Consider the following 13,656-nt stretch of genomic DNA (forward strand, 5'->3'; position numbering starts at 1 on the left):
GTTCCATAAACAGTAGTACAACCTTCCTTTGTATGCAAGTGTAAGTTTGTGTTACTCTCGCTCATATTGTTTTCGTTTGTTCATCCTGTTTTGTTTTAATATTAAAGCAAATAAAACTGCAGTGTGGTTCCCAACAGCTATCAAAAAGCACTTCCCTAAAACAGGAAAAGGGACAGAAGAGAAGGCTGTGATTGGTACCCAGAGACCTCAGTGACCTCAGTGACTTCCTCCAAGCTGAACAGAGTGTGCAATGGGATTTTGCTCTCTTCATAATGATTATTAAATTCCTGTTGGCTAATACAACAATTTGGCATTAAATATCCTCTACTTGTCATGCAGATGACTCACTTAAAATAATTACAGGATGGCATTATTCACATATGGTTAACAGAGCTAAATTCATTTGCAGTTTACCAACTGTTCTGTAGAATATTTTTGCACCTTGTAGAATTAATCTATCCCAGGCAAATTCAATGTGATATACAGAGCCTTTCTTTTCTTTCAAACCAGGGAAAGATTTTAGGGTAGCTTGAAAGTTACGATGAATGCTCCTGGGTACATTGTGTTTTTTTCTTCATGTCCAAAAAATGGCATTTTATTTATTGCTTAGTAGCACATGGTAGGTCATCATCCTGCTGGGTGCCTCTGTGAAGTCAATCCCAGATTTACTGCTTGTTCCCATTTCATTCAGGAACCTAAATAATTTGTGGTAAAACATTGTCACCATTAAAGAAGAAAAGATTGTGTCACCTTATTTACAAGGAAAGTAAAAACAGCAATTCTCCATCTGTAGGCTTTACTGCTCCTGGGAGTTCCTCTTATCAAGTAAATTTGCTGAGACTTAATGCTATGATCTCAGCTTAAGTTGGCATTAAATACAAAACATTTTTTATGGGATAGAACCAGAGGAGGATCTTTGTATGGTGACATTTTTTCCATCCCTCATGAAGCAAGCAAAAAAATGCTTTTGATATAATCCAAATTTTCCAAAGTGGCCTTAAATAAGTTATATCACATTAAGCATGTGACCATTTTGCATTCGAGTTTGATTTTATAATGCCCCCACTCTTTTCCCTGATTTATTTTTCTCTACAGATTTTGTATTTTCCCACATATCACATCATTTACTTATTTATCTCATTTTGTCTACCTCCCCTACAAGAAGGGAAGCTCTAAGAGGGCAGGGGTTTTGGCTGGTTTTGTCCCCTGAAGGAGCCTAAGCACTTAGAGCAATGGTTACCATGAAGGAGACACTTGTATCTACTTGTTGGATAAATGATACTGCATCTTTCCCTCTTTGGCTAACTGTTCTTTTTAGAAATTAAAGTAATTTTGCTGTAAGCCCTTTTCTAGAAGAAATAATTTGTAAAAATTCATTTATCCAAAGTATTGAGAAGACTATCTGAAAAAATACCCTGTAATAACTTACCTTACATCTCTCTAAGCAAAGGTCTGCTCGGTTTTACATGTGCTTGAAAACAGTCATTTACTATTAGAAATCATAAATTATAAACTGAAATCATTCCCATTTCCTTCTCAGTGGGTAAAGGGGCTGCTTCCAGTTCTCATGGCACGTCTCTGAAAGTTCATGAAAAGAAAAGAAAGTACACTAACCTCAGGGCCTGAACAGCTCTGGGAGGTCAGAGTTATTGGCCCTTTTCAAGTGAAATAGCGGAGGCTCAGAACGGTTCAATTGCTTGCCAGGTAAGGAAGTGGGGAGTGGGGTTAGGTGTGTGTGTCAGGCCCAGTCCAGATCCAAAGACATACAGTCTCTCTTGCTACTTGGGTATTTAATATTTTCAGAAAGGCAGAAGGTCTCCCTTGAGCTTCTTTGAATGACTGGCATTTTTAATGAACTAGTGACAGAAAAAAGAATTTGACTCACTTCCAGCTGGATAATTTCAAAAACACCAAATTGAAAAGAATGATATCTCATAAATTCAGGCAAATGGGCATTAAGGGGGCTAAGCTGGCTGTCCTTTTAATATACCGAGTATTAGCATTTTCCAGGGCTTCACGTCGGTATCGTAGTTTCAGCTCAGGAGACTACACTTTTCATTAAAACTCTTTTATTCTTTCTGCTTTGTTAAATTGAAAAAAATCTTAAGTTGTCACACATATAGTGCTTATGAAGGTTCTCAGCTCTGGGGGGAGAAGGGGTTGGAACATGAAGGAACAATGTTCAAAGACCATGTCCTGCTTGCTTCAAAAAAGAAAAAGAAAAACAACAGCTGCCACCAACATGTTATATCAAAAAATAAGTTTAATTGCACAGACTGTTCATTTAGGAAACTCCAGATATTGAAAGCCTCCTCAATTTTTATACAGTCAGAGGCCCAAACAATTTTAGACTAGCTAATTTTATTTACTGATGGAGTTTGGATGTGTTGTCCCCTCCAAAACTCATGTGGAAATTTGATCCCCAATGTGGCAGTGTTGGAAACTGATTGAGTCATGGGGGTGGATCCCTCATGAATGGATTAATGCTCTTCCCGGGGGAGGGGAGATTAATGAGTGAGTTCTCACTCTATTAGTTCCCGCGAGAGCTTGTTGCTTAAAAAGACCCTGGCACCTTCTCTCTCTCTCTCTTGCTTCCTGTCTCCATGTGATCTGCTTGTACCCACCAGCTGCCTGCCACTTTCCGCCATGAGTAGAAGCAGCCTGAGGCCCATGCCAGATGCAGCTGTCCCAGAATTGTAAGCCAAATAAACCTCTTTTCCTTATAAATTACCCAGTCTCAGGTAGTTCTGTTATAGCAACACAAAATGGACTAAAACATTTACTGACAGGATAAAGGACATATTCAATACCAAAAATTTATTGTTTTTATTGGTTTGAATTGAGGCTTGGACTAAGAAGCCAAGCAGTATACCAAAAGGAGAGAGGTTTACTGTATTTATATTGAAAATAAAAGAATTGTCTACCACCAAAGGGAAAAGTCAAGTACATAAGTCTGAGGTAGGTCATATTTGACTTACTTGTCTCTGGAAAAGTCTTAGTGTCCGTTACTACACCTTCCACATAGTAAACACTCAATGAATGTCTGCTGAGTGAACTGGAAGAATTAGATGGGGAAAAGTACTACCATTTAAATCCATGAATGTCAGTTTACTTCACACAAGTCTACAGGGAAATTCAGTGGACTGCTTTTTCTCACGGCGCATACTGTAACAGCATGGCTGTCTCCTTTACCTCTTTCAGTCTCAGATCATGTGTCATCAAAGAGAAGGTGTGGAATGCAGTGAGAATTATGACACTCTTTCGTCACATTCAGTGTAGAATGAGTCTTTGGAAAATGTTAAACATGAAAATTTATCTTGAAGGTAACTGGCAATATCTATCAATATCAGCACAGGCAGGCTTTTGATGCAGTTATTTTATTTATCCTACAGATAAATTATATAATTATATCTGTAGGATACATAATTATATACATGATTTAATTTCTGTTCAAGTGTATAAAGGCAGAAGTACAAAGATGTTCAATGACACATTTTTGTGACTGTAGAAAACAACCTAAATGTCCACCTACGTGGGAATAGTTAAATGAATAATGTTACAGCTTTACCATGGAATGCTGGGCCACTGATTCACAGAATGAAGTAAATTTATATGTAGCAACACAACAATAAATCCAACTTATTTCTTAAATGACAAAAGCAAGTTGCAAAATTTGATGTCTCGTTTGAGTAATATCTGTTTAAAACACACACATATATTGATACTGGCTTTTATGTATTTTTCTATTGCCTGAGTTACTTAAATTATGGATATATTACTTTTGCATTAGAAGTTTTAAACACACAAAATGTTATTTGATACATATTTTTTCTAAGCACATATGACTACATTTAAAGTCATATTTAGTAGTGTTTTAAATAATCACTCTTACTCCTTTCTATACTCAGGTTATTTTTTTACTTTAGTAATAGAAGTTCCGACAATGGAATAAAAGATACTCATCTTTCAAGTACTTGACCATACTTCAAACAGTTAGACTTTTCAGTTCATTTTGCTTCACAGTCTATGTGTTCAAATGGTAAGTGATATTGACTTATCTTGAGCGTACCTTTCAAAACAAACCGACGCAAAACAGACTACTGTAGTACATAAGGCAATGAGTAAATCAAGTTTAAATAATCTTCTCATTTATATATTGTCTTGATATCGAGCCACCAAATAAAGTTTAGGAAGTGGTCCTGCTGGTGGAAAAAGTGTGGATTTTAGAATCAGGTCTCGGTTTGAATCATGAGCTACCACTATGACTCATCTTCTCTGATCCTCAGTTTATCCATCTGTAAAATATGTTTCTTGTGAGGATTATATACTTTGTGTTATGGATTGAATGTTTGTGTCCTCCCCCTCCCCAATTCATATGTTAAAGCCATACCTTCCAATGTGACTGTACTTGGAGAATGGGACTATAAGGAAATAGTTAAGGTTAAATGAAGTCATAAGGGTGGGGACCTGATCCGATGAGATTGTTGTCCTTATAAAAAGAGACCTCAAAGAGCGTCCCACCTCCCATCTCCCACCCCTCTCTCTGTGCCATATGAAAACACAGTGAGAAGGTGGTCACCTGCAAGCCAGGAAGAAACTGAATCAGTCAGCACCTTGATCTTGGACTTCCCAGCCTCCAGAACTGTGAGAAAAAAATTTTGCTGTTTAAGCCACTCAGTCCGTGGTATTTTGTTCTAGCAGCCCAAGCTGACTAATACACACAGCACAGGGAAAACACCAAATACAATACCAGGTACACAGCTGACACTGAATAAATGGTGACTGCCGGCAGCCCACGATTGGCACAGCAACCTGTTACTGGAACCTCCTGCATATTGGAACTGTGTCCTTGCTTTGCCTGGCAGCTACCCCAGAAATGCACAAAGTGAGGACTGTTTGTATATTTATAATTAATAAATTCATTATAATAATCATGTAGTGCAATTACACTTATTAGTATATTTAAAATATATTTATAGATACAATTATATTGTTAATATAATTAATAACAAGAAAATTGTTATCCAAAACAATAATAATGACGACAATAAGTCATCAAAGAAAGACGTGTATCGTCAACAGTCCATTCACATGACACTGCTTCTGGCTTTGACATAAGTGGATACCCAAATCTTTGGCCATTGTGTATATTCAAAATAAGGAACTAAAGGGTTAAAAATCCATCCTTAGCTGAAGTGACTGTCTTAGCATTTTATGTTTCTTGCCTTGAAGGAGAATATTATTGAGAAGAAAAGTAATTGTCACCTCAATATTGCCTGAGTGATAACTTACAAAGAGGACAGAGAAAGTTCTTTTTTTTTTATTTTTTATTTTTTATTTTTTTTATCTTTTTTTTTATTTTTTTTTATTTTTTTTTATTTTATTTATTTATTTTTTTTTGCTATTTATAAATTTTATTTTGTCGATATACATTGTAGCTGATTAATGCTCCCCATCACCAAAACCTCCCTCCCTTCTCCCTCCCCCCTCCCCCCCAACAATGTCCTTTCTGTTTGCTTGTTGTATCAACTTCAAATAATTGTTGTTGTTATATCTTCTTCCCCCCCCCCCCAGTTTGTGTGTGTGTGTGTATGTGTGTGTGTGTGAATTTATATATTAATTTTTAGCTCCCTCCAATAAGTGAGAACATGTGGTATTTCTCTTTCTGTGCCTGACTTGTTTCACTTAATATAATTCTCTCAAGGTCCATCCATGTTGTTGCAAATGGCAGTATTTCATTCGTTTTTATAGCTGAGTAGTATTCCATTGTGTAGATGTACCACATTTTCCGTATCCACTCATCTGATGATGGGCATTTGGGCTGGTTCCAACTTTTGGCTATTGTAAAGAGTGCTGCGATGAACATTGGGGAACAGGTATACCTTCGACTTGATGATTTCCATTCCTCTGGGTATATTCCCAACAGTGGGATGGCTGGGTCGTATGGTAGATCTATTTGCAATTGTTTAAGGAACCTCCATACCATTTTCCATAGAGGCTGCACCATTTTGCAGTCCCACCAACAATGTATGAGAGTTCCTTTTTCTCCGCAGCCTCGCCAGCATTTATCGTTCATAGTCTTTTGGATTTTAGCCATCCTAACTGGGGTTAGATGGTATCTCAATGTGGTTTTGATTTGCATTTCCCGGATGCTGAGTGATGTTGAGCATTTTTTCATATGTCTGTTGGCCATTTGGATATCTTCCTTAGAGAAATGCCTACTTAGCTCTTTTGCCCATTTTTTAATTGGGTTGCTTGTTTTCTTCTTGTAAAGTTGTTTGAGTTCCTTATATATTCTGGATATTAATCCTTTGTCAGATGTATATTTTGCAAATATTTTCTCCCACTCTGTTGGTTGTCTTTTAACTCTTTTAATTGTTTCTTTTGCTGTGCAGAAGCTTTTTAGTTTGATATAATCCCATTTGTTTATTTTTCCTTTGGTTGCCCGTGCTTTTGGGGTCGTATTCATGAAGTCTGTGCCCAGTCCTATTTCCTGAAGTGTTTCCCCTATGTTTTCTTTAAGAAGTTTTATTGTCTCAGGGTGTATATTTAAATCCTTAATCCATTTTGAGTTGATTTTAGTATACGGTGAGAGGTATGGATCTAGTTTCATTCTCCTGCATATCGATATCCAGTTTTCCCAGCACCACTTGCTGAAGAGGCAGTCCCTTCCCCAGTGAATAGGCTTGGTGCCTTTGTCAAAGATCAGATGGCAGTAAGTGTGTGGGTTGATTTCTGGATTCTCTATTCTATTCCATTGGTCAGTGTGTCTGTTTTTATGCCAGTACCATACTGTTTTGGTTATTATAGCTTTGTAGTATAGCTTAAAGTCAGGTAGTGTTATGCCTCCAGCTTTATTTTTTTTGCTGAGCATTGCTTTGGCTATTCGTGGTCTTTTATTGTTCCATATAAATGTCTGAATAGTTTTTTCCATTTCTGAGAAAAATGTCTTTGGAATTTTGATGGGGATTGCATTGAATTTGTATATCACTTTGGGTAGTATGGACATTTTCACTATGTTGATTCTTCCAATCCAAGAGCATGGAATATCTTTCCATCTTCTTGTATCCTCTCTAATTTCTCTCAGCAGTGGTTTGTAGTTCTCATTATAGAGATTTTTCACCTCCTTGGTTAACTCAATTCCTAAGTATTTTATTTTTTTGGTGGCTATTGTAAATGGGCAGGCTTTCTTGATTTCTCCTTCTGCATGTTCACTATTGGAGAAAATAAATGCTACTGATTTTTGTGTGTTGATTTTGTATCCTGCTACTGTGCTAAAATCATTTATCAATTCCAACAGTTTTTTTGTAGAGGTTTTAGGCTGTTCGATATATAGGATCATGTCATCTGCAAACAGGGACAGTTTGACTTCATCTTTTCCAATCTGGATGCCCTTTATTTCCTTCTCTTCTCTGATTGCTCTGGCTAGTACTTCCAACACTATGTTGAATAGGAGTGGTGAGAGTGGGCATCCTTGTCTAGTGCCTGTTCTTAAAGGAAAAGCTTTCAGCTTTTCCCCGTTCAGGATGATATTGGCAGTGGGTTTGGCATATATGGCTTTAATTATGTTGAGATACTTTCCCTCTATACCTAACTTATAGAGGGTCTTTGTCATGAATGAGTGCTGAACTTTATCAAATGCTTTTTCAGTGTCTATAGAGATGATCATATGGTCCTTGTGTTTGAGTTTATTAATATGGTGTATCACATTTATTGATTTGCGTATGTTGAACCAACCTTGCATCCCTGGGATGAATCCCACTTGATCGTGATGAATAATTTTTCGTATGTGTTGCTGTATTCTGTTTGCTAGTATTTTAGTGAGGATTTTTGCATCTATATTCATCAAGGATATCGGCCTGTAGTTTTCTTTTTTGGTTATATCTTTACCTGGTTTTGGTATCAGGATGATGTTTGCTTCATAGAATGAGTTTGGGAGATTTGCGTCCGTTTCAATCTTTTGGAATAGTTTGTAAAGAATCGGTGTCAATTCCTCTTTGAATGTTTGGTAAAATTCTGCTGTGAATCCATCTGGTCCTGGGCTTTTCTTTGTTGGGAGCCTTCTGATAACAGCTTCAATCTCCTTTATTGTTATTGGTCTGTTCAAATTTTCTACGTCTTCACGGTTCAGTTTTGGGAGCTTGTGTGTGTCCAGAAATTTATCCATTTCCTCCAGATTTTCAAATTTGTTGGCGTATAGTTGTTTATAGTAGTCTCGAATGATTCCTTGTATTTCAGATGAATCAGTTGTAATATCGCCTTTTTCATTTCTAATTTTTGTTATTTGAGTCTTCTCTCTTCTTTTTTTTGTTAGCCAAGCTAATGGTTTGTCAATTTTATTTATCTTTTCAAAAAACCAACTTTTTGATTCGTTGATCTTTTGAATTGTTTTTTGGTTTTCAATTTCATTCAGTTCTGCTCTGATCTTAATGATTTCTTTCCGTCTGCTAACTTTAGGATTGGATTGTTCTTGTTTTTCTAGTTCTTTAAGGTGAAGTGTTAGGTTGTTCACTTGCCATCTTTCCATTCTTCTGAAGTGAGCATTTAATGCAATAAATTTTCCCCTCAATACTGCTTTTGCAGTATCCCACAGGTTTTGGTATGATGTATCATTGTTTTCATTAGTTTCAATAAACTTTTTGATTTCCTGCTTGATTTCTTCTTGGACCCATATGTCATTAAGTAGAATGCTGTTTAATTTCCATGTGTTTGTATAGTTTCCAGAGTTTTGTTTGTTATTAATTTCTAGTTTTAATCCATTGTGGTCTGAGAAGATACATGGGATAATTCCAATTTTTTTGAATTTATTGAGACTTGATTTGTGACCTAATATGTGATCTACCCTGGAGAATGATCCATGTGCTGATGAGAAGAATGAATATTCTGAGGTTGTTGGGTGGAATGTTCTGTAGATATCTGCCAATTCCAATTGGTCTAGAGTCTTGTTTAGATCTTGTGTTTCTCTACTGATTCTTTGCCTAGATGATCTGTCTAATATTGACAGTGGAGTGTTCAGGTCCCCTGCTATTATGGTATTAGTGTCTATTTCCTTCTTTAGGTCTAATAGAGTTTGTTTTATAAATCTGGCTGCTCCAACATTGGGTGCGTACATATTTATGATTGTTATGTCTTCTTGATGGATCAGTCCTTTTATCATTAAGTAGTGTCCCTCATTGTCTCTTTTTATGGTTTTTAGTTTAAAGTCTATTTTGTCAGATATAAGAATAGCCACTCCAGCTCGTTTTTCTTTTCTGTTTGCATGGTAAATCTTTTTCCATCCTTTCACTCTTAGTCTGTGTGAATCTTTATGGGTGAGGTGGGTCTCTTGTAGGCAGCATATAGTTGGGTCCTGCTTTTTGATCCAGTCAGCCAGTCTGTGTCTTTTAATTGGGGAATTTAAGCCTTTAACATTAAGAGTTGTTATTGAAAGGTGTTGATTTATTCCTAGCATTTTATTGGTTGTTTGGTTGTCTTAGGTGTCTTTTGTTCCTTGCTTTCTGATTTACTGTTTGGTTTCTTTGTTTGTTGGTTCCTTAGGTTGTAGATAGTGTTTTTGTTAGCTTGTTTTCTCTTCATGAATGCCATTTTTATTGTACTAGCGGGTTTTGATTTTTCTTGGGTTTTTATGGCAGTGGTAGTTATTTTTCAGGAACCAAACCCAGTACTCCCTTGAGGATTTCTTGTAAGGGTGGTCTTGTGGTAGTGAACTCCCGCAGTTTTTGTTTGTCTGAGAAATATACTATTTGCCCCTCATTTCGGAAGGATAGCCTTGCAGGGTAGAGTATTCTTGGCTGGCAATCTTTGTCTTTTAGTATTTTGAAAATATCATCCCATTCCTTTCTAGCTTTTAGGGTTTGTGATGAAAAGTCTGATGTTAACCTGATTGGGGCTCCCTTATAGGTGATTTGACGCTTCTCTCTTGCAGCTTTTAAGATTCTCTCTTTGTCTCTGAGTTTTGCCAATTTGACTATGACATGTCTTGGAGAAGGCCTTTTTGGGTTGAATACGTTTGGAGATCGTTGAGCTTCCTGGATCTGAAGATCAGTGATTTTTCCTATACCTGGGAAGTTTTCTGCCACTATTTTGTTGAATATGTTTTCAATGGAATCTCCATTTTCCTCCCCTTCTGGAATACCCATGACTCGGATATTTGAGCGCTTGAGGTTGTCTGATATCTCTCTCAGATTTTCTTCCATGTCCTTGATTCTTTTTTCTTTCTTTTTGTCTGCTTGTGTTATTTCAAACAGCCCATCTTCAAGTTCAGAGGTTCTCTCTTCAACTTCGACAAGCCTGCTGGTTAAACTCTCCGTTGTGTTTTTTATTTCGCTGAATAACTTCTTCAGTTCAGCAAGTTCTGCTACATTTTTTTTCAGGACATTGATTTCCTTGTATATTTCCTCTTTCAGATCCTGTATACTTTTCCTCATTTCATCATGATGTCTAGCTGAGTTTTCTTGTATCTCATTCAGTTTCCTTAGAATTATCACTCGAAATTCCTTGTCAGTTATTTCAAGGGCTTCTTGTTCTATAGGATCTAGAGTATGAGATTTATTAACTTTTGGTGGTGTACTTTCTTGATTTTTTGTATTTCTGGTGTCTTTTTTTTGGTGTTTATTCATTGTGGCAGGGGGTTTCACAGTCCACCGGTTTAAGACTAATGACTAACTAGGATGTTGCTGTGGTTGACAATTTGGTATGGCTCCCGCCGTGACTGCTCAGTTGGCCTCTAGTGTCTTGTGTGTGTGGTTGCCTCGGGTCTTGGGCTTCTCCGGGGAGCCACCTTTCTGGTCAGCTTGTACTCTGCTGGGCTGGTGGATCACGTACCACAGGGTGTGTGATCTCTGTTGAGCTTTCACTTTCTGTACAGGACTTCTCCCCGTTCCGTGTGCTCTGGCCCAGGCTGTTAGATCGTGCAGTGGCGACCCCACCGGGTGTGTGGTTCCTGTCGAGTCTCCGCCTCCCTGGCCGCACGTCTCCCCCCTCTGTGCACACTGTGCTGGGCTGGGGCGTGTCTTCTGCACCCCTCGTCTATCAGCTGGGCCTTCAAGACCCTGCTCAGCACCGCCTCGCCCAGGAAGTCTACCAGGTTTCTGCTAGGCACAGACGACCGGTCTCTCTGGGTGCCTTTGTAGCACTGTGTAGATCTTTCTCGGGTCTTGTTCACCTTTGTATCCCCCCGGTATAAACCGAGTCTAGTGCCCGCCTGCAGCCTGCTCTCCGGCAGGTTCAAGCGGACCTGGGAACTCTCCTACCACACTATTCCCAACCAGAAATTCGTTAGGCTTTTTTCCAAACTGGTGGTCGCAGAGATGGTCGAGAAAGTTCTGATTGGGGTGTGATTCCTCCATCTAAGTTACTTCCTAAGCTGACTAGAGATATGGAAACGCTGGTTATACAGTTGCTTATGGAGAGAAGGAGGAGCATTTCTAATACCCATAAATTAATAGAAGGGGAACTAAATTGTGATGTAAATTGTCGCCAACACAGAGAGTTTCTAAAGGTGCACAGTGTCCCTGAATGAGTGGGATACGAACCCTCGTTTTGCAACCTCCACAGTGTGAGTCAGTTTCCTCAAACACTTGAGCAGATATTATCTCCCTGTTCTGTGAAATGGGTGTAACAATACCTACCTGGGTTGTGAGGATTTGAAAACGTGGAAGAAAAGCACTGAGATAGTGTTGGCACATGGCAGGTGCTCAAAAATGATACCTACTGCCGTGTTTTATGGGTGTCCAAGACAAAACCTTAAAGAGCTGCTTGTTGGGTAGAAACAAAAAAAGTCTCTTCCTGGTGAACTTTTAGATATATCCAAAAACGGGACAGGTGTGGATACGTGTCTAGCTACACTCAGCCCAGTTCCTGACCCCTATTGGGTACCTGGTTACGTCTGCTGCCCAAATGTTCCACATGGCTTAGCCCCACTGGCTGGCACTGAAGAGGCAGAGATTGAGATTAATTTTCACACAGTCCAATTAGCTTTCAGAGAAAACTCTGACTTGTGGCTTGCTACCCCTAAGTGCCGTAAGGCCACCTCTTGCAGAAATACTAGAAATACTGGCTGTTAATTAAGGCTGGCAGTCTTTTTATTGATTTATATATAAATAAATGTATTTATTTTTAATTGGCAGATAATATTTCTGTATATTTATAGGGTACAACAGGATGTTTTGATCTATGTATACCTCAAAAATTCAATCAAGCTAATTAACATATCCAGTCTGTTCCCCACAGCTGAGCTGGTTTTTCCATTGTAGCCACTTTGCCGATCACATTTCAAATGCAGAATCCAGGTCTGGCTGTCTCAGGGCAGACTATGAAAAAGGGACACTGGCTGCCAGGGTCACTTTTTATTGCAGGGCCATCTGCCCTCCCATCTGCTTGTCAGGCTGGAGAAAAGGTTGAGAACTGAAAATGTAAACAATACAGCCCCACTGTAAAAACAATAATCTTGATATATATATATATTTTTTCATTGCCATTCTGTGAGTAGAACCTAGGAATTAACCTATGGCCTTTTTGTTTTACTATTTCAGAAATGGGCAAAAGCCAGAGGGAAGTATCCCTTATACCGCCTCAAGCCCAACTGCTACAAGGGGAGAAAATAGTGACAATAAAGTCACATAAGGATAAAACATTTTGGAAATCTTAAAATAAGACTGGTGTTCAAAAAAAAAAAAAAAAAAAAAAGGCCAACATGTCTCTAAGCAAACGGGGCATCTGAGATCTGTGCTGCTCTCTAGAGGGTAGCCTGGTCCGAGTTTCCAGGCCTAGTGGCTCTGGTTCCTGAGCCTCAGCAAAGGGGAAAATGGGGCAGTATAAGGCCAGGGGCTTTGGATTTAGAATTTTCTTGGATCACTTCTCAGTACTTTTCTATGTGAGTGCCACTTCCCATCATTTTAACACATTTCCATATTGCTGATCTAAGGTATCAGGATCAAGCTCTTGATTTCCTCCAGCCCAAGAATGCCCTGCCAGCAGGATGACCTCCATACCTTTTTGTTCCAATATTCCCTTCAGTCATGCAGGCATTGCCTTACACCTTCAGCCAGGTTTTGTTTCCAGTGCTGATCTAGGAAGGAACCTGCTAGAGAACGCTGCTTACTGAGCACAGCATGAAGTCTAGCACAGCACTCAGCACCTAGCTCAGTGTCCAGATTTGCACGAATGAATGAAAAAACATGAATAGAGGAAATCTGCTCTCTTAGTTATTTCTGGAGTGATCTTAGTATTTCTCCCAAGGGTTTTTTTGTTTGTTTGTTTGTTTGTTTTAATAAATAAAATCTATTCTTGCCAATCTGAAATGTTTCTGATGCAAAAAAAATTTTTTTTTTAAATTTTTTTATCAGTATACAATGTGGTTGATTATTGTGGCCCATTACCAAAAGCTCCCTCCCTCCTCTCTCTCCCACCTCCCTCCCAACAACCTCCTATCTGTTTGCTTGTCATAACAACTTCAAGGAACTGTAATTGTTGTGTCTTCTTCCCTCTCCCCCCCCCATTTATTTGGGTATTTATTAATTTATTTTTAGCTCCCACAAATAAGTGAGAACATGAGATATTTCTCTTTCTGTGCTTGACTCGTTTCACTTAATATAATTTTCTCTAGGTCCATCCATGTTGCAAATGGCAGTATTTCATTCTTTTTTATAGCAGAAT

General features: G+C 38.4%; 1 protein-coding gene across 2 annotated transcripts in view; it reads right to left on the minus strand.

Moving 5' to 3' along the window:
• SLC24A2 (solute carrier family 24 member 2) overlaps positions 1-13,656 on the minus strand; it is a 270,174-nt gene that overhangs the window by 206,515 nt on the left and 50,003 nt on the right. The gene's annotated exons all lie outside the window — the stretch shown is intronic.

The sequence above is a fragment of the Cynocephalus volans genome, chromosome 16 (genome assembly GCF_027409185.1).
Source record: "Cynocephalus volans isolate mCynVol1 chromosome 16, mCynVol1.pri, whole genome shotgun sequence".
Lineage (NCBI taxonomy): Eukaryota > Metazoa > Chordata > Mammalia > Dermoptera > Cynocephalidae > Cynocephalus > Cynocephalus volans.